The sequence below is a fragment of the Thermobia domestica genome, chromosome 7 (assembly GCF_964235325.1).
Source record: "Thermobia domestica chromosome 7, izTheDome1.hap1.1, whole genome shotgun sequence".
NCBI classification, from domain to species: Eukaryota; Metazoa; Arthropoda; class Insecta; order Zygentoma; family Lepismatidae; genus Thermobia; species Thermobia domestica.
In genome coordinates, this window is record NC_137460.1 from 145822786 (window position 1) to 145843145 (window position 20360).

Sequence of the window (20360 nt, forward strand, 5' to 3'; positions counted from 1 at the left end):
AACAGTACATAAGTAAAATTAATGAACAACTGTGTGTCAAATAAGTAAGATTAATACATACTAAAAGATGGTTGTTTTCAAGAACTTGAACTGAAAATTGATTCTACTTGCCTTCTTTTTAAAAAACAAGTGGTTAAATGAAATGATAGGAAAAGGTGGTAGTTTAGTTGACCTCCCCTTTGAACAGTAATGGGGTATTTTATATATATATAGTCTCACAAAGTTATTGTTCGTGGAGAAAAGTGTAAATAAAATGATGATTTCCCACAGGACTATGGTTTGTCACCGCCGCTAACATGTACGCTATCCGCTTAGCAAAGAGGAGGAGGGTCATGTTGGGAGATTGAATCTAATTCAATACAATAGAGATATATAACCTATCGCATTGATATAAACACCCGTTTAAATAAGTAAATGATCTTTGAATATATGTCATATAGACATGAAAAAAGAATACCGATAAATAGGGAATAAATCAGTGATTACTTGTACAAATAAATAAATTTTACTTTCATGAAACTTCAGACATAAGAAGAAGAAGTTTGTGAAACAGTTTATTCTCCTTTGCCATTGCAAAGTTGATGTTAGTTTTTTTTTCTTTCCTATGCTTTTTAACATATAGCATACCTAATGAAAATTCACAGGAATTTCTAGCATTGATCAAATACATAATGTAGGCTTCAGTTTTAACATATATTCACAACTTACTATATGGATTGTCTACAAGATTCCTTAACATTTGCCGAATTTTCGATAGCATTTGTTTCTCCTTATTGTAGGCGATACTTTATTTGTAAACATATTTAGCGAAAGTTCAATAATTATTGTCTTATGATAACAACAGTAATAAATTTTTCAAGTGCGGAGTATTTTGTAGATAAGATAGCACCACTCGTTGCTAAAAGTTGTCACAAAAGGAAGTAATCCACCATGTCTTAAATGTAAAATAACCAAAAGCATATTTTAAAAGGATTTAAAAGCATTTTTATCAATACGTTGGAATCCAACAGGCTAATTTAAAAAAAAAAAAAAAAAACAAGTAAATACAAAGGAGCTATTGGGGTTCGGGTATAGTAATTTCTAATTATTGTTTTCAATGTTAGTATATAAAAATTCAAGCACGCGCAGTAAACGGTTTGGGTGACTTTGTCGCTTGTAAAACTGATGCAAAGATGAAATATTCAAGCTAATTTGAATAATAAAAGAATAGTATCTAAAACTAATAGGGGGTGGGAACTATGAGTTTCAGGTCTACCTTAAACTTGTTTAAACCTGTTTTCATTGGTTAATTCAAACATGTCATTACATCCCACGGTGAAAAGTATAAATACCGCGGTTAAGAAAGCTACATAAGAATATTCTTGTTCTGGTTGTAGTCGATGAAAAGATTTTTTCTTCTTCGTATGGTGGTCAATGAAGATATTTGTGCCTAGTGTTTTTATTTTAATTTGATCACTTCTTATTTTTTTTATTGGTTCGTATCTTTTACCGATTGCTTGGTACACAAGCTCAGAGCAGCTACGCTGCGAACATTTAAATTCCTATGGAAACTCCTAAGAACAGCTACGCTGCGAAATATTAAAAAAGCTCGTAATAAATTACTCGAACACTTACAGTGTTATTTAAAATTAAAAAGTCGTAAAAGCAACAACGTTGTGATTATTTTATTCGTTCGTTTGCTAAGAAAGCTGAGAACTATTATATAATTCGTTTACTCTGTCGAACTGAAAAATGTCTAATGCTGAAAACGTATTGGTTTGTTTCTGCGATAATATTCACATCACCATTCAGTGCTTAATAAATGCTTTTCAAATGTGGGAATCTAAAAGAAGAAGTATGCTTCTTTGCAGTGGGTGTGCACGTGGATTGAAAGACGCAATAAACCATGACTGCATTCTGTTACATAAAAATATATTGAAAACAAAAGTACTAAGTGTTATTATGGATATGAACACACAAAATGAAATTTGGTATACGTTTCAAAAAATGCACGACAATACTTTTAATAAATTAGAACAGTTTTTTCATATATATGATGATGCCATTCATAATGATACATTTGTTAATCAACTGATAGAAATATTTTTGCAGAAAGATTTTAAGAAATTCTTAATTTGGAATAAAAACCAACGTGATAGTGATAGTGATAGTGTTTGTGATTGAAAAAAATATGAAGACGTATGGATGAAAATGTTACTCTTCTGCAGGTATATTACATGTACAAACTGTAAAAAAGGCACATTTTGCCATGCTTTTTTTTTCTGTGAACGTTACAAGTAAATTTTACTCAAGTAAATATCTAAGAAAAATACTTACTGTGTAGTGCAGTGCAGTGCTATCATACTAAACATTTCTTCAAATATTTATGTGTATGAGTTGAAAACTAATTAACACAATACAAATTTTTTTAAAAAAAAAAACTTGTGTAAAAAAAACCAATATAAACTAATGAAAGATGTTTCATATTGCTGAATAAATGAAGACTTTATACTAATAATAATAATAAAATCGGAGATTTTTTTTATTGTACTTTTTGCAACAATAATAATCGCAAAAGCCTTCGGCTAGCAAGAGTTTACGTACACTAGTTATTAATTGGTAGTAATTATCTTTGTACAGTAAATATATTTGCTTACTACCCTTTATTCCAGGATACATTCCATAAAATTCACGACTATTAAGTTTCTTTTCAAAGACAATGATTTGGTACTTGGATACCAGGTATTGTTGAAATTTTTTCACATCATTAATAGTACACCCATTTTGATGTCCAATAGTAACATTAGCATCATCACACAAATCCTTAGTATGCTTCAACAATCGCTCAGGATTGTTTTTAACTTGTATACTTGAAAGCAATTTTGATTGGCCTTAACCTTCCCGAGGATGATAGCCTTAGAAAGACATTATATGTCCTTGTTTAATGGGATAGTACACTTTTCCAAAAGAGTTGTATATTCCTCATATTTGGTCGATCCACGGGTTCGACATCTTCCCTTGCATGGATTAACAATGTGGATCTTAAAATCCACCTTTTTTCCCAAAAGAAAATGTTCGTTACTATTTAAAACATTTTCAACTGTATGGAATAATACATCAGGGTTCAATTTCTTTTTAGGACGTCATGTTGTGTACATTGTTTTAAGTTTAAGGTAGTGCTCTCGATAGTTATTCCTATATAGGTGTTCTTGTCAACATCCTTTAATGCATGAGTCATTCCGAAATCAAACAGATTTCGTATATATTTTTCCGGATCCATACACTTAATGGTTATTTCTGTCCCTTTTAACCCAAAGTAAACATATGTTTGTGATATACTCTTTACTATTTCAAATTCTGATGCATCCATTATCTTAGGTACTTCTTGAAAAACCCATTTTAGTTCTTAGGTTCCCCAGAACTAGGAGAACTTGGTCGTGGTAAGCTTGCCTAATAGTAGTTTAGCATTGTCCTTAACAAATAAGGCAGCTGCTTGAACTTTTTCACAAGCCTGATTTTTTATATTATCCTCTCGAAAGAACCCTGTTCAATATAAATCAGAAATATCAGCAGTGGTTTCACAGCTTGTCAAAATAACATCCTGTCTTCCTTTAAATTGTTTTAATAACTCTGTTAACATTTGATAATATTTTTCATTGGGTACACGCACACCCTTAGAATGATAAGTATCTACCAAACGCTTCCAAAAATCGTTTCTACTCAAAACTACGTACATGCACCCATTGCTATAAAATTTATCTACTATCATTTTCCATCTGTAGTAAACAACTTCGGATGCTTCATATCCGAAACGTTTTGCCATGATTACCACTTGAGTTAGTTCGTTTTCACTTGTAGAAGTCATCTGTAATCGAAATAATGTATTCTTCTATTGAAATAATAATAATAATAAAAAAAACCTATAAATTTGTCTATTTCCCACCCATCTTTTACTTCGTTGGTTAGTTCACCCAAGTAGGATCCGATTGTAAGATTGGATTCTCTATTTCGTTGTTGTATAAACATAATGCTGTCTGTGTCACAATATAATATGGCTTCAGGACCTACAGCAGTCAATAGGTCATGAAGACGAAGTCTTGCCCACGATGTGATGAACGAAGCAAGCACAACGTTTGAAAATTTCCAGGGCTTATTCTTATTCTCTGTATTGTGATACGTAAGAATAAGATGTTTATCTCCAATGGGTAATACGCTTTGTACTTCGTATTGTTGTGCCCATAGATAATACAAAAATTTTCCAATGTGTCAACAATCATGAATTGCAACAAGTCCGTTCTTTGTCCACATTTCCCATAAAGCGAGTTGAGGAATATCTTGGAGATATACCTCAATCCTGGGTTCAATCCAATATTATTTTCCATTAACTCTATGCCTTCGTGGGTATGATACTCTTTAATGTATTTTTGTTTGTCTCCTTTGGTTTTGCACCAAACAGGAAATCCTGAAGATTCCTGCTTCATTTGAAGGAAAGAATTCACATAGTCTTTAAGCAAACTATCTGAATTACTAAGTTTGTAAGCACATGAAATAAAATCCAATCTTGTTTTCTCTGATATCATAATTTATTTATTTATTTATTTATTTATTTTTCAATATATATATCGTTTGTACCAAGATTGCTTTAGCAAACACTAAGTGTTAGTAAATGAGTTACAAAGTATGAAATTGTTAATATTATTAATTTCATCCCTAACAAATCACGTACATGTCTATTATTACATATAAATGTTCTAATGATATAATAATGGTATGAAAAACTTTATATAATTACACCTATTTCTTTTCACGATGTATTTAGACATAACAATATAAATTCTATGCGTGCGCATACTCGTGCTAAATTTTCACGCATGTCAGATACATGTGTATACTTGTACTTGGTCTTTGCGCATGTCAGATGCGTATGTATACTTGTACTTGGTCTTCGCGCATGTCAGATGTGTATGTATACTTGTACTTGGTCTTCGCGCATGTCACAATATAATATAAAAGCGCGCATGCGTATAGATGTAGTAAATCATATAAAGGAAGTGATACGTTGTTACAATGTACAGTCAAAAGCATTCTGTTTCCGCAGTTAAAAAGCAAAAAACAAATTCTGGTTCTTCATCTTATAATAATAATAAGAAACGAAAAGGTGAAATTGAAACCAATCTTTCTTTATTGCAAAGTGAATGTGTAAAATCTAAATACATTTCACCACGTGAAAAACGTTTTCAACTTGAAAAACAAAAGAAAATTATTCTTGTACATCCAAATGATCCTGACATTCCTGAAGAAGACGCTGAAAAATATAGGATTATTTATCCAACACAGGAAATTACCATAGACGATACTGTGTATAGACGAAATTTCAGATATCCAAATGAAATACCCTTTGAAGAGGAAGTTGTAGTAAATCAAAATACAATTTCTAATGATATTCTGATATTCAATGGTGTGAAGTGTGGTTGTACTCCTAATGAAGTAAATGAAGTTTGTGTAAAACAGTTACTAAAAAAATATAAACTTTCTGAACCATTACTTTGTGAAGGCTGTGCAAATCGTAGTGAGAAAGAAACTGATCATAAATGTGTGAGTGAAAGTGATGAAGAATTAAATACTATTGTGTGGAATTTCCTAATCAAGAAATCAACACGTGATCAAATATTAAAACAATATCTAAAGATTCATGTGAAATATATAGATGTAAACATTATTCCCCATCTTATAAACAAATTTAATTATTCATATCAAGAAATCACGTTTAATGATTATCATATTTCTGACTTAAGAGAAGCATATCTTGAGCACGATAAAGATGTGTATCAACAATCCAGACTGTGAGTACCAATGTCGTTTCCTAAAGACATACGACAATTGCGAATATCAATGTTCTTCTTTTTCTATAAAAGAACAATGTGTATTAATGTGTATTGACCGTTGGAAACCACCACGAGAACTTTTGTGTTATGGGTGTTTTCAAAACAGGAGCAAAATAGAAGAACACGATTGTATTACTTCGGACTATAATATGTTATGTTATAATGCATGGCGTACAATGGTAAACGGACAAACTTTTGATGATTTATATGAAGAATTTGCAAGAGTGCATTGTGATACTGAAATTGATGATTGGGAATTTACATGGACATTATATAACATTTTATTAAACAAAGATAACATTCAGTTAATTACAGAGTTATTCTTAGTAAAAGATTTACATTATAATATGCATAAGAAATAGTAATAATGGAAAACAAAAACTCTTCTGTTAATCAATTACAAAATAATAATAATAAAAACAATGTGTATAAATTAACAAAGGCACATGATAAAGACTTTCAGCAATAAATTGGCCAGTATGTAATTGTGCATATACTAATATAAATATAGATTGTATTAAACAATATATCAAGGAATGTATCTGTATGTAAACTATATATATATATATATTATTGAAATTTGTAAATAAAATTTTTTTCTCATTTTATATTACATGTTTTATTTATTTCCTTACACATCTTATATATTTTACTTCAACGCGAAAATTTTTTCAATACACTTACAGTGTAAAAGTAAACTATGTTTCAAATATGACTTACAATTTATACGTAGGGAAAAATTCTTTAAAAAATTTTTTCATGAAATTAGAACTTTAACAAAAATCCGTATGTTATGATTCGCCTACATAAAATTTGTTTGTGCATTTTATATTGCATGCATGTGAAAAAAAAAAAAAAAACTTTTCACATTTTTTAGTTTACGGTTTTGAATTTTCACAACTTGCATTTTCATTTTGACAACTTGCATTTTCATTTTGACAACTTGCATTTTCATTTTGACAACTTGCATTTTCATTTTCGTAACTTGCATTTCTAAAAATTTTTTGAAAATTACATTTTCACTTTTAATTTTGTTCAATCACTTCTTATTTTTTTTTATTGGTTCGTATCTTTTACCGATTGCTTGGTACACAAGCTCAGAGCAGCTACGCTGCGAACATTTAAATTCCTATGGAAACTCCTAAGAGCAGCTACGCTGCGAAATATTAAAAAGCTCGTAATAAATTACTCGAACACTTCATGTGAACTTAGAAAAAAATCTTATTTTTTTCATTATTTCGCTTCTTATTTTTATTGGTTCGTATCTTTTTTATTATTTCGCTTCTTTTTTTTTATTTATTGGATCGTGTTATTTAAAATAACACTCGTTTTTAAAATAAGAAGCTCAGAGCATGTACCCTGTAAACTTGTAAAATATTCATTCTCTCCTAATAAATTAGTCGAACACTTCGTGTGAACTTGTAAATAATTCGTTTGCTAAGCAAACTCAGAACACTTACAGTGTAATTATTTTATTCGTTCGTGTTATTTAAAATAACACTCGTTTTTAAATATAGAAAGTCGTAAAAGCAGCTACGCTGCAAAACTGTAAATAAATCGTATGCCAAAGCATACTCGCTAGAGCAACTACAAGAAACTATGTTTTCAAAAATCGCAAACTTGTCAATGTAAAATACTCATCAAACTTTTAAATACTTCAAAGTATTAGTAAAAAAAAATATATATATATAAAACACTCATCAAATACCTATTTTAAACGCTTTTCCAAAAAAAAAAGTAAACGATAGAAAGCATAAAGGAGTTTCACCTTGTAAAATGTCAATAATACCTTTTATTTAGGAAAGTTTTAATATTAAATAAGAATCAAGAAATGAAATTCGTATATATTTATTTCGGTAATATTATATATATACAATCAACATAATAATATACAAGCAAATAATATATACAATCAACATAATAATATACAAGCAAATAATATACAAGGAAAATAATAATATATACAATCAAAATAATATACAAGGAAAATAATAATATATACAATCAAAATAATATACAAGCAAAATAATAATAATATTACATAAAAGTTAGACAATATATACAGAATCACCGAAAATTAATATTTCTTATTCTTTGACAGTAGAATATCTACTAATTCATTCAAATATCTTGGGTTTCTTATTAATTTGAAATATTCTTCTTCAAATATGATTGTATTTACACACATTCTATGTGAGTTTCGAAATATGTTATAAAGGTCTTTTCTCACATTTTCTTTAATAAAAATTAACCATGTCTCTGTTTCTAAAGCTTCAATGTCCATAAAAAGGCAGCGGTGAGACATTTGTTGTGGACATTCAAAAAAACAACCCTCACATAATAATGCACAATTAGGGTTCCAATTTAAAATAGTGTTTTTAATACACTTTTCATCCACAAACACTTGTGTACACTTACACTTTTCTTCTTCTTCTTCATTCTTCTTCTTCTTCATTGATAAGTCTAAGGGCTCCGTTTGTGGTGTTGGTGGTGGTGGTGGTGCTGGTGAAGGTGAAGGTGAAGGTGTAACACTTGCATGTGGTGTGTCGGGTTTACACTCGTCCAGTTCGTCAAATAATCGCAAAATTTCTTCTTCCTCCCCTTCACTAAATAAGTCAGGTGATGGTGTTCTTTCTTCTTCTTCTCCATCCACTTCCTCTTCTTCAATAAATAAATCAGGTGATGGTGTTCTTTCTTCTTCTCCATCCACCTCCTCTTCTTCTGCGGTAAATAAATCAGGTGATGGTGTTCTTTCTTCTTCTTCTTTACTATCTAGTGTCCACTTTAAAGATGTTGGTTGAATGTTTTTTACTCCTAATAATGACGAGGATGCTGGAAGTGTTGGTAAAGATGTCCTCACTCCAACAGGAGATGATGGGATTAATACTGGGTCTTCTCTTAAGTCAATAATTTCTTCCTCTATAATAATTTCTGAGGATACTGGTGAAGCTGGAGAAAAATACTGAGTTTCCTCGTCAATAAATATATCTGGTAAATCTCTCGCAGTTTTAAACTTTTTCCTTGGAGATTCTACAAAGTCAAATGTAGAATCCCAATCTACTTCGTTGCAAAGTTGAATTTCTCGCTGTACTATACTGCCAGACGAATCCATGATGATACTATGCTAGTCTTCTCATCATACCCAGTATATAAGGAAAACTTTATCGATAACATCATATCACGTGGTACTTTAAACATTTTTCAAACAGTCCTACCACGCCAATTAAAATATTTTCACATATACTTTTCCAATTCTCTATGGAATTTTTATAAATATAGAAATAGCAAACATGTTCTCATATAATCTTTTAAAATATCAACATTTGGTATTTTCACTTTGGTAAAATCATTCCACACATTTTACAACGGTATTCATAAGGCGTACTATTTAATCATCTGTCATCTATGTGCAGATTTAGATACATCACGTGTAAATAAATAAATAGTTTACATGCTTTTAAAATAAAATCTGTTATTTACAACTTCTATTATTATTCATGTCCCTACATACACCAGCATGTTGTCCATGTAAAATAACGGATGCCACAAACTATCTTTGTATTTGCATTCATTCATTCATTATTATTACAATAATATAACAATCTTCTATTGCAATCGTATTTAACACCCCTTCATGTTTCAACATGATCATCATTCAATAGGTGAATGTTCTTTTGCATTCGCGTTCAATAACCTCATATGTTTTACCATTCGTAATGTAAAACTTTCTTTGTATTCATTATTAACAAACTATCATAAAACTTGTTTTTTATTAGTCTGTCTCCAACCTGTGATGTTTATCTTCCGCGTGCCCAAACTTTCTTTTATGTTTTCACCGACATCGTCAAAGTTATTTCTATTAGTTTGTCCACAATTTCTGATGTTTTACATGTGCAATCTTTCTTTTATGTTTTCACCGACAATGTCTTTTGTTCATCTACCACGATACCAAAGTTATTTCTATTGGTCTGTCTGTCCCCAATTTGTGATGTATATTTCCCACGTCCGCAATCTTCCTTTTGTTCACCTACCGCGGCGCCAAAGTTATTTCTATCAGTCTGGCGGTATTCTGTAATGTTTACCAAACGTGTCAACGGTCTTCCTTTGTATTTGAATTCAAGTTTTAGCAAGGCTCTGCAAGCACACATCATCACTCCTACCCAACCGGGTTTTCCAAAAAAGCGCGGGAAAAGTTCAGTTCATGTCTTAAGTTCATCAGCAGCAAACGTACGGAAACCACGCTCTGTATATACACCGTCATAGTGTATCATACCGTACACAAAGTTTTGCCACGTTCACAACATAGTTGCTTTTAGGAGTATGCTATGCATACAAACCAACAAATTTAAAAAAAAAAAAAGTCACGCATGAATAAATATTTCCCTCCCATCATACAGTATTCAACTCCAATGATAAGGGTCCCGGGTTCGATTCCAATGCGTATCACACATTATAAGTGTTCTCACCTTCTTATTTTTAACAAATAAAACAATTTCCTACCACTTTATGAGATTTCATAGAAATCGAACCGTTAAAATGTATATTTCTCGAGTAAATATATTACAAGAGGTTAAATTAATAAAAATCGAACCGTTAAATGTATATTGCACGTGTAATCTTTTATTCTCTCTCTCTCACATATTGTTCAACATGTTATACATGTGAACGAATAAAATATTCTCTCAGAATGACGTATCAACAGATTTAATTCAATTTTCCATTATTTTTAAAAATAGCCAGTATAGAAAGACACGCATACAAACTCAAAAAAGACCTTTCCATGTCATCACAACTAAAAACAGAAATATAACAACTTTCCAATACATGTAACCAGGTCAACAAACCCTAATAACCTAACCCAACCGGCTGCCAACACAGCCCAGGAAAGGACATGACTTTCTATATTAAATATAAAACATAACGGTACCTGTAGAATACTTTGTCTGCTTCTACTCCACTTCAGGTTTCTTTTCCGATCCAATTGCGAATATTAACTTTGCACTCGACAGTACTAAAGTAAATATCCAGATCAAGAGATCGATATGTAGACATGGTAGCGAGTCGTTCCATCGTCTTTTATCCTTCTACAGCGGGAAGTCAATAGTTCAGTGCAAGAAAGATGCAGATATTGTCAATGAAGTCTTACACACTTTCGCCTTTGATGTATATGGTGTTGGATTGCATGTATTTGATGAATAGATTTCGACGCATCATCCTACACTATTTTGGTTACGGTATTTCGTCACGCTGTCAGGTGAACTTTGAATAGGACCTGATTGATTATTTTCCGTAACTTTTGTTGAACGATATTTTGCATTGAAGTATGATAAACATTGAAATATGAACCTTTGTTGAAATGTAGATTAAGTGAAGATATAAGACGTGTAGACAGATACTGAAATAAAATTGCTAAGTTTGTTGATCTAGTGAACCAACTGCATATAATTGAAATAGTATTTTAATGTTACAGGAACAGAAAAAACGCTCGGAAAAATTGAGAACCGTGAGCTGAGGGCTTTCTCAGAAACAATTGGCATATAAAACACCATTTACACTTTTATGTATCTTTATTCCACTGACAAGTTTTTTACGAAATGTTCAATATATTGGCAGTTATGTATCCGATGTGTTCTTATTGGTATACTGTCCATTTTGTATGTGGAATGTTTGTAGCGGTGAATGTCAGCATGAACTATATTGCAACAGTGTTGGTAGATTCAGGCATATTCCGTACAGCTATAAGGGAAGCACCTAATGGCAGATGGAAATTTTGTTCTATCTGTAATCGATGGGAACCACCAAGGTCATGGCATTATGCAAAGGGTGTATATAGAAAAGAGATCACCATTTTGTTTTGACAAACTGTTTTATAGGTCAATATAATCATCGACATTTTATAGTGTTTTTATTTTACTTGTGTTGGAACTATTTACGCAACTACATTCAATATTAAGTATGTTTATCTTAACTATACTTAGAGTAATCAAGTACCATTTTTACAAATTTTAATGCCATTACTGATATATATCTTCGGATACGAAACTCCTTGTAGTTATTTCTTAATAAATGTTATTTTCACCTATGGTATTCCTGCTGGGGTACAAATGTTGTTGATTTATGGGAAACTGTTGTTACAGGTTGTACTCTTCTATGAAGGACACCATAAAGTAACAGAGTACAATTTAAGTCCAAACAGTGCATCAAGGAAGTGCTTGGTGAAAATTATATATTTTCTATCTGTTTTTATATGGCCATTTACTTCATCTCCTTTGCCTCATCATGGAATTGATTGGGATTCAGTAAATTTGCCATAGTCATGTGATTGAGATTGCTCTTTAAATTGATCCTATATTATTACTTTGATCATAATAAATATCATACTTTGTGCATATTTTATAATCTGTATTTAAGTTAAATAGTGTTATAGTTTATTTATATTTTGCTCTTAGTTCTTTACTTAACATTTTTGGAATTTTAATAAATTCGTTTGTAGTTAATGCAAGAATGTGTTTTAACAATATTAGCCAACAGTAACTTATATTAATTCTGTTTCTTCATGACTGAACTCCAGAAAATTTTCGTTACTATAATTTGAGTCGTCCAATCCCAAAACTTCTCTTGTCCACTTTTCTGGAAGATGTATTTTTTTCGTGATTTTTGCTTTGCTAATACCTAATTTTAACTCATCTATAGCATTTAATGGTTCAGGTATTTATTTTAGAGTTTACAAAACTTAGTTTACTCGTTGTCAGATGTACTAAGTATGATGATAACAAAGTAAAACAAGATTTACTGAAAGGGTTGCGAAATGGACAAGGGACCTTCTGGAAAAATCCAAACATTTTATCGTATTATGTTTGTTTCCTGAGCAGTCCTCTAGATTTTATTATTGAAGTAGAATACCGGGTTGACATATTTCAGCATGAAAAATGATATTCTTACAGACATCGACATACACATTTCTCTAATAACGAGATTTCAAAATGTTGATATAATTACGCTACTCAAAGAGAGTAGTCCACTTTAATAGTGACTTTACGTCAACAAATTTACGAAAATAACACTTCCACCACATACAAACTAAACTAAAGAGTATTTATTTATTTGTAGAATTGAAAAGGCTTTTGTAACTTCATATTTATAGTAAGCATGTCCTTACCATGACTTGTTTTAATATTTCAGGAGAAGCTAGCCACCATGAGCATAAGGAAGAATATTTTTCCAAAAGCTTTAATTGATAGAGGATCTTTTCTGTTTATTTCCTTAATGATCCCGCTCACTTACTGGTTTGAGCTGTTTGTGGTGTTACCGTCGACGTATCCTCAATGGTCAGTGTGGTACATTATTCATTTCTTATTGGGCAATTTCTTAATGGTAAACATCACGAGCAACTTTTTGGTCCTGATACTCACTGACACAAGTATTCGTGGTAAGATACTTGTAGCAGATTCTAAGTGGTCTTTCTGTTCGGTATGTGAAACGATGATGCCTCCGCGATCTTGGCACTGCAAGATATGTAATACATGTATATTAAAAAGAGAACATCATTGTATGTTCGCAGGGTATTGTGTAGGACATTACAATCATAGATATTTTTTTATGTTTTTGACACACTTTTTTGTTGCAATGCTGTATGCTAGCTACTATAATGTATTATTTTTCTGGAACAATTTTGAATTTGATTATTTCATGTCTGTTATGAATCATGATTTTCCACTTACGAAGCAAAAATCTGAATCTGATTATTCTAAATATCCATTTTATATACTAATTAGTGTCATAATTTTCGTTGGAATGTTTTTCACCGTAGGTTTGTTGTACATTCATATGGATTTATTAAAATCCGGTGAAGTTACATACGAAAAGAATCACCATATTAAAGATTATGATTTAGGAGTGAAGCAAAATATTAAAGAAGTGCTTGGGGAGAATTGGTTTTTTACTTGGATATCCCCGTTTATCATATCACCTTTACCCCATAACGGTATTACTTGGGACACAAGACAAACGAGGAAGAATAAAGGTATAAAACATACGTAAAATGAAAGTCGTCGAATTAGTCAAATTATTATAGTGCTTGTGTTGAACTATTAATTTATCTATGTATGTCGTTTGTCTTTTTTTTTAAATATACGGTAGGGAAGTATATTATTATTTTTATAAAATATAATAAATTTTATGCGAACGTTTTGTTTTGTTCTTCTTCTATGATACTATCCTGTTTGAATATTATGTATTGTGGTATGCAATTGTTTACATTAATATATTTAAAGTTCACTACAACTTCAATCATTCATTCATATCAGTAAAATTTTAGTATCATACTTATTAATGAAATATGCGTTCTTCTTCTCTCAGAATTTAGTTAGGCTTTTTCGTCCAGCTATAATACATTTTACATTAGAAGTAATTTGAAACCTAGAGGGAAGGAAAACTAGAATGACTTATTATGGGTAAATAAAGCTTTAAAGATAATTTGATTTTGATGCACCTTTTACCAACGTCCACATCTGTAATAGTAATTTATATACCTTCACATAAGTAAATAAGGCGATGTCCGAAAAACCAGTAAGTTAGTGACTGTTATTGTAGGCCAGTCCACAGATGAAACCACTCCTAGTGCTGGAGTTGATACTTGGAGTGCTTTTTGGCAGCACCTGAAACTTCAACAATATGTGAAAAAAGACTACAACCTTTAAACTTGAACGCACTTCGTATGCGCATTCGTACTCAGCGGCATTCCAGCTAGTCGTTGAAAGAAAGAAAAATTCATTATGTGTTTCATACGTTTTTATAGACCATAATTTACTTCTGCGTCCATCTACTTTGGAATATCTTTTGGTAAACAAGTTGAAAATTAAAAGAAATTATTTTATTTTTTGTGAAAGCCTGTTGACGTGAAGCGTACTAGATCTAGAACAGTAGGTTGTTAAGTGTGTATTAAACAAGTTATTTTTTATGTGTTAAGGTCTGTTAAATAAGGGATGATGTAAGAGTTGCTGTGTGGAAATGTTTTAAGTTTGGAGATGATACTTCACTGTGATATTAGGTTTATGAAGTAAATTAAGTTCAACACTGATTTCTTTACTTAATTTTACTAATCTCGTCAACTTCGTAATATTAAATGGCATTACTATTAATGTGATTTTGGTTTTGTGTCAATAGTATGTAATTGATTGTATTTCAATGTTTTGTTTAATATTGTTATGGAGACTAAAAAGAATCAAAGTAATTACCAAATTCACTAAGAGTATAGTGCTCATCTCTGACGCGTGGCGTCTCTGTTTCGATCTCAGCTCCCACCAAGTGGGTGGAGTTTGTCGTGGACGAAAATCGTGTTCGTGAGTTTTATCGGAGTTCTCTTGCTATCAGAGTTTCACTTATATCACCATCACACAGGACTGTGAATTTCAACTTAGGTATGTTTTCCAAGGTTTTATTAGGGTTACTATGTATGTTTGGGCGGTGATTTCAAAAAGCAAGACTGTCTATTGCCATGTAATAATTTACCGCTTAACAAAATGAAAATGAGAAAGAAAAAAACAATTATAGTAAAACCATGTATTTGAAGGAAATTGTTGAAATCACAGTTTCGTGTTACATTTTCTTACAAAAGTTTTAAACTATTGCATCAGCTGAAATATTTCCTAGACGACTTGAGACCCCCAAAGTAGGACGAAAACCTGAGATCATTGCGAAAAAAACTAAATTGGCGTCTGAATTGGAATGTTTTATTAGTTTTTGTGTTACGTTCAGCCTGGTAGTAAATTTATGTCCCTTATGCTTCCATAAACATTCTCCAAATCACACTGAAGGTAAAAAATGATATTAAGTACTCACAAAAAGAACTACTGTATGACATTTTCCTTGGCATTCGATACTTCTTTTCGAACATTGCATTGTTTTTCTGCTGTGTATTATCTTGGTACATTCTGCAGTTACCAGCCATAATTGAGAAATCCCTACGATTTTGATACCCTCGTTCCATCTTCTTTATATCGTTGTGAAAATGTCTCCTTATTTCTTCAGTCACGGCATTTAAGTTCTCACGAAAGTAATGCAAACGATAGTTTGAAAAATGTAATTTCATACTTATTCATCATCCTAAATTCCTGTTTTTCCGTACTCTCGACGTTTGTCTTGTAGTTTGGGTCTGTGTTGTTTCCTAAAGGTATGGTAGCTACAGGTTGAAATGAGTTCTATGCGTTTTGCTCAATATTTGATACATTTTTCTCAAATTTCTTGTCATTTATAAGTTTTCGGATTTCAGGTTCAGTGTAAATGCTTTCTTTGAGTTTTGCTGGTGATAGCCTTGGCAGTGTTCCTCCTCCACTTTTATTATATATATTTTAAAGGCTTTAAGAAATTGTTTCATCACTAAAAGCTTGATTCTGTAAGGGTGATAACAACACTTAATTGACTCAATCAAACTGTCGCGGAACACATTTTTGGTTCCAGTTTGCAGTGATATCCTTGTGGACTACAGTTTTGTACCCAATGTTCTCTATCTCGACTGTTCGATTCGCACAAAACACATGGATACTTTATGTATCCTCTTTGTTGTCTGGTATCGTTGATTTTATTTTTAAATCGTCACTCAAGTGCCATTGGTGGTCCTTGTATCAAGTATGATTGACAAATTATCGTATTCTCTCTCATCTGTACAGAATGACCTACAATAGAGAATAGTCAATGAATAGTTGCCACTCAGTTTTGTCATACTCATTATTACATTTGTCCACTAGTCCAGGAAAATTGTTTCAGTGCGCGAATGCAGATTCCTAGAAAATAATGGTAACGAAGTTTTCTTTCTTGATCCGTGCCAGAAGAAAGAACTACCGCGAATGAGAAAATACTTTTTTCTAACCTCGATCCAAGTAATTCAGCACTTGATTGTGGCAAGTATAGATGTTTTACCAAAACTTTAAAGTCGTTTGAACAAAATGCTCTATCGCCAATACTAGTTGTGTACTCCTATTAGTTCGTTGAGTTTCATCTGCTCTTGAGGCACTAGAAGACAGAAACTCTAAAATTTTGTGAGGTTTTGACACAATGATTGAGAGACCATGGTCAATTGGGCAAATTGCAGAGGCCAAATTATATTTTATATATATATATATATATATATATATATATATATATATATATATATATATATATATATATATTCCATATTCTGTATCTTGAAACCATGAAATCATTCGAGCAAAAATAGCAATTTGTGCTATGATTTTAAGGCTCGCGCCAAACCATCAGGATTATGAAACGAAAAGTGCTTTGTTCTCCTTTAGACCACATTCTAAGTCCCTCCGCACACGTATAGCACACTTTATGAGGCGTCCAAAGTTTATCTTGATGACCGAATTTTATACCAAAGTAGGTTTTGTACTTGCTTCACAAACGCAGTAGTGTTTCTTTATTATCTTTAAACCATGAATTCACCACTTACGTAACGAAACAAGCCTTAAGTCTTAGTACATGTTAACGCCATTGTAAAAGTTACACAAAATACAGTGTCTGTAAAAAGTGTCAGATCTGAAGCAACTATCATCACTGGCAACATACTGCAATTACACCCCTGTACATGAGTCTCTGTACAATGTGCTATGATGTATAGCTATGAGTCACCTAATTTTGTAAAGAAGGGCCAACATTAAACTGTATTAAGCTGAAGATGTTTTGCACTGGTCCCTTTCCCCCAGCTTTTGAAGCTGGAGCAATCGAGCGGGTGCACAATGCCTAGAATTGCGATTGCTTCGGTTGAACGATTTGCTCTCGATGGCGCTGATTAAGAAATAAATAAACATAATAAATAGCAGAAATAAACTAATAAATACATGGTGACATATAGGTCGAAACAATTTTCTTGTCCTTTCATAATATATAGAGGACTTCACTACTTTCAGGCGACGTTTTATCCCCACTTAAAGCTTTAAACTGTTTAATGCTTTTTGTGTGGTCGCTAGCAGTCTTCTCTGTTTCGTAAATTTCCCAGGTATAAACTTAGTTTTCCGGAACGAGTGAGAACTGACATTTTATGTTAATCAGAATTTAATTGGAAATTCTACAAGTATGAAATATAAATCCTTGATTTGTGCAAAACTTTACGCGGTGGACTATTTTCCGACTTCAACACCCAAAAATACATAGAAATCAGTTGAGAAAATTTGAGAAGCACAAACATTGTATTCCTGTGTTATCATTCAAACCATCATCACCGACCCGATTACGTTCTGCGCATAATAGTGGATTGTTAAATTACACATATGAGCGGCTCAGGGAAGACAATGGTAAACACCAATTTCCTAAATTTGTAGTATACTGACAAAAAAATTTCAACATTTCTATGTAATGACACATACTGATCAAGTTTCCCCTGCTGTATCCAGATACAATTAAATGCAAGAACCAGGTGAGTCCAATTTATGATTTTTTTTTTCGGAGCTCCCTCCTTCCTGCTCTAACTTCACAGTACCTCCTTTGCATTATAACACTGAATATAATAATCGCATCCACATGATTCTTGCACACAATGCATAGCGTTTTTTTCCCACTGGAACATTTGAAAATCTCAAATTTGCTAAAAGATGGACCAACCTGGTTCTTGCATCCAACCCTTCAATTCTCAACTCAAAATACATACTATTCTGAGATCCAGTCGTAACCCATTTCACTTAATAACTCAATTTCGCCGGAAGTGGCGCTTACCATTACCTTTCGCCGAACCGCTAATGTAAAACTTCATTGGTTATTCCTCCGTTTTTTTTAAAAAATTAAGAGTACACTGAGCAAAAAATGTAGGTGGTATACTTAAAAACGTAGGTTACATTCGTAATTTCTGTAGTTTTCGGACTTAACGTACAACCGTATATACAACGTATAACCGTATATAACGTACAACCGTATCCTGTAGAAAACGTGTAGCTGAAAACGTATGTGTGATACGTACTGTCCGTATAAATGTAATGACGACAGTTATGTGACGTCATCTGCAGTAACAGTATATATGAAGGGAACATCTGGCTTTGTGATATCAGGCCTGTTTGTAGCATGTGAGTAAATAATGATGACACACGCAGACTATCAGGGCGGAACATAATTTCAAGAAGTATGTAATATACGTTCTGTACAGCGAACCACCAAAGTATCCTCCCACCTAAGTGCTCTAATTCCATTACTGGAGGTCCAGGTAATTTGCAGTTGTGAGAACGCCTGGACAGATGCAACCCAACTTACACGTAACTCTTCTGGGCACTGACAGCTGTTGGTAGTACTGAATCAGGTCTTTAAGCAAGTAAAATTGTGAGTAGGTGACCCACGAAAGAGTTCTCCATTATGAAATGAATCTCTCCAATGAAGTTCAGACCATGTTGTCTAATGAATACCATATATTTAATATCAATATTGGTATGTATTATTTCATTATATACTGCATGTTCAAAGAAATAAAAACACTGATCACTCGTGATTCAGAAAATGCTTGAAAGCAGTCGAAAATATCAAATCTAGAACGACTGCTGGAAAAAAGTTTGTAAATCACTGTCTCCATTGATGACCTTCTCGAATTCTGCTTATTCCAATTCTCCAATGCATTTTGTTTCCCATTCTTCTAGGTAGAAAGGTGAGATGGCATTGTAAGTTGGATCATTCTCGTGACTAGAGTTGTAAGTTGGATCACTATTTGCAATTTTTGCACAGCTGGAAATCATTTTTGGCCCATACTACAGCAGTAAGGAGGTATTTAGCCTTTATCTATTCATCAATTCTTGTCCAAACACGTTATATTCCCAGACAGGAGGAATTAAGGTTGATACGGATGACGTAACTTGGTGTTGTTGGCACTTCACTTGTGAAGGAAATCGTCTCAACTCTCAGACCCAGACAAATTGAATATTGTTCATGTTAGTATACATCAGCAGTATCAATATTGCAAATTATAAATATTTCCTTAATTGCCTCAGCGGGAATCGAACCCTGGACCCCAACATTATGAAACTAACGCCTAGGCTACTACTCTAAGATATCACTGTTCTGGGAGAAGTAAAAAACTCGGTATGCAGTGAATTTAGTAATTGCACACTTTAACGATTCCAATGTAATAATCGTGAAACTTTCTGATTTCAGTCGTGATAAAATAGTAAAGTATTATGCAGAAAGAATAATCCAGGAAATTAAACTTTAAGTTGACAACTAGAAAGACATACAAACACGCAAGACAATGAAGGATAAATTGGCTTTTAGAGTGGATCTAACTCTCGACAGGCACAGTGTCGTGCCGTGAGGTGAGAGAGCGGGTTAAGGGAGCGGGACCAAGGAAGGGAGCACAAAGTTCGGAAGGAAAAAAGGAAAGAAAAGAAGGAAAAAGTATTAAAAGTGCTCAAAGTGAAGGAAAGCCAGGGTTCAATTTTGAAACTTTTCTTATGCCAATCATGTTGGCGCTTTGCGGCTTTTCTAGCGACCTCACTCATATGTACGGAGGCACTGCCTTATGCTCTC

General features: G+C 32.5%; 1 long non-coding RNA gene across 1 annotated transcript in view; it reads left to right on the forward strand.

Moving 5' to 3' along the window:
* Positions 1-14054, forward strand: part of LOC145688951 (uncharacterized) — a 66077-nt gene extending 52023 nt beyond the window's left edge. The window contains exon 2 of the long non-coding RNA XR_014132035.1: positions 13047-14054. This is a non-coding gene — a long non-coding RNA (uncharacterized LOC145688951). The remainder of the gene's footprint in view (positions 1-13046) is intronic.
* Positions 14055-20360: the final 6306 nt, after the last annotated feature.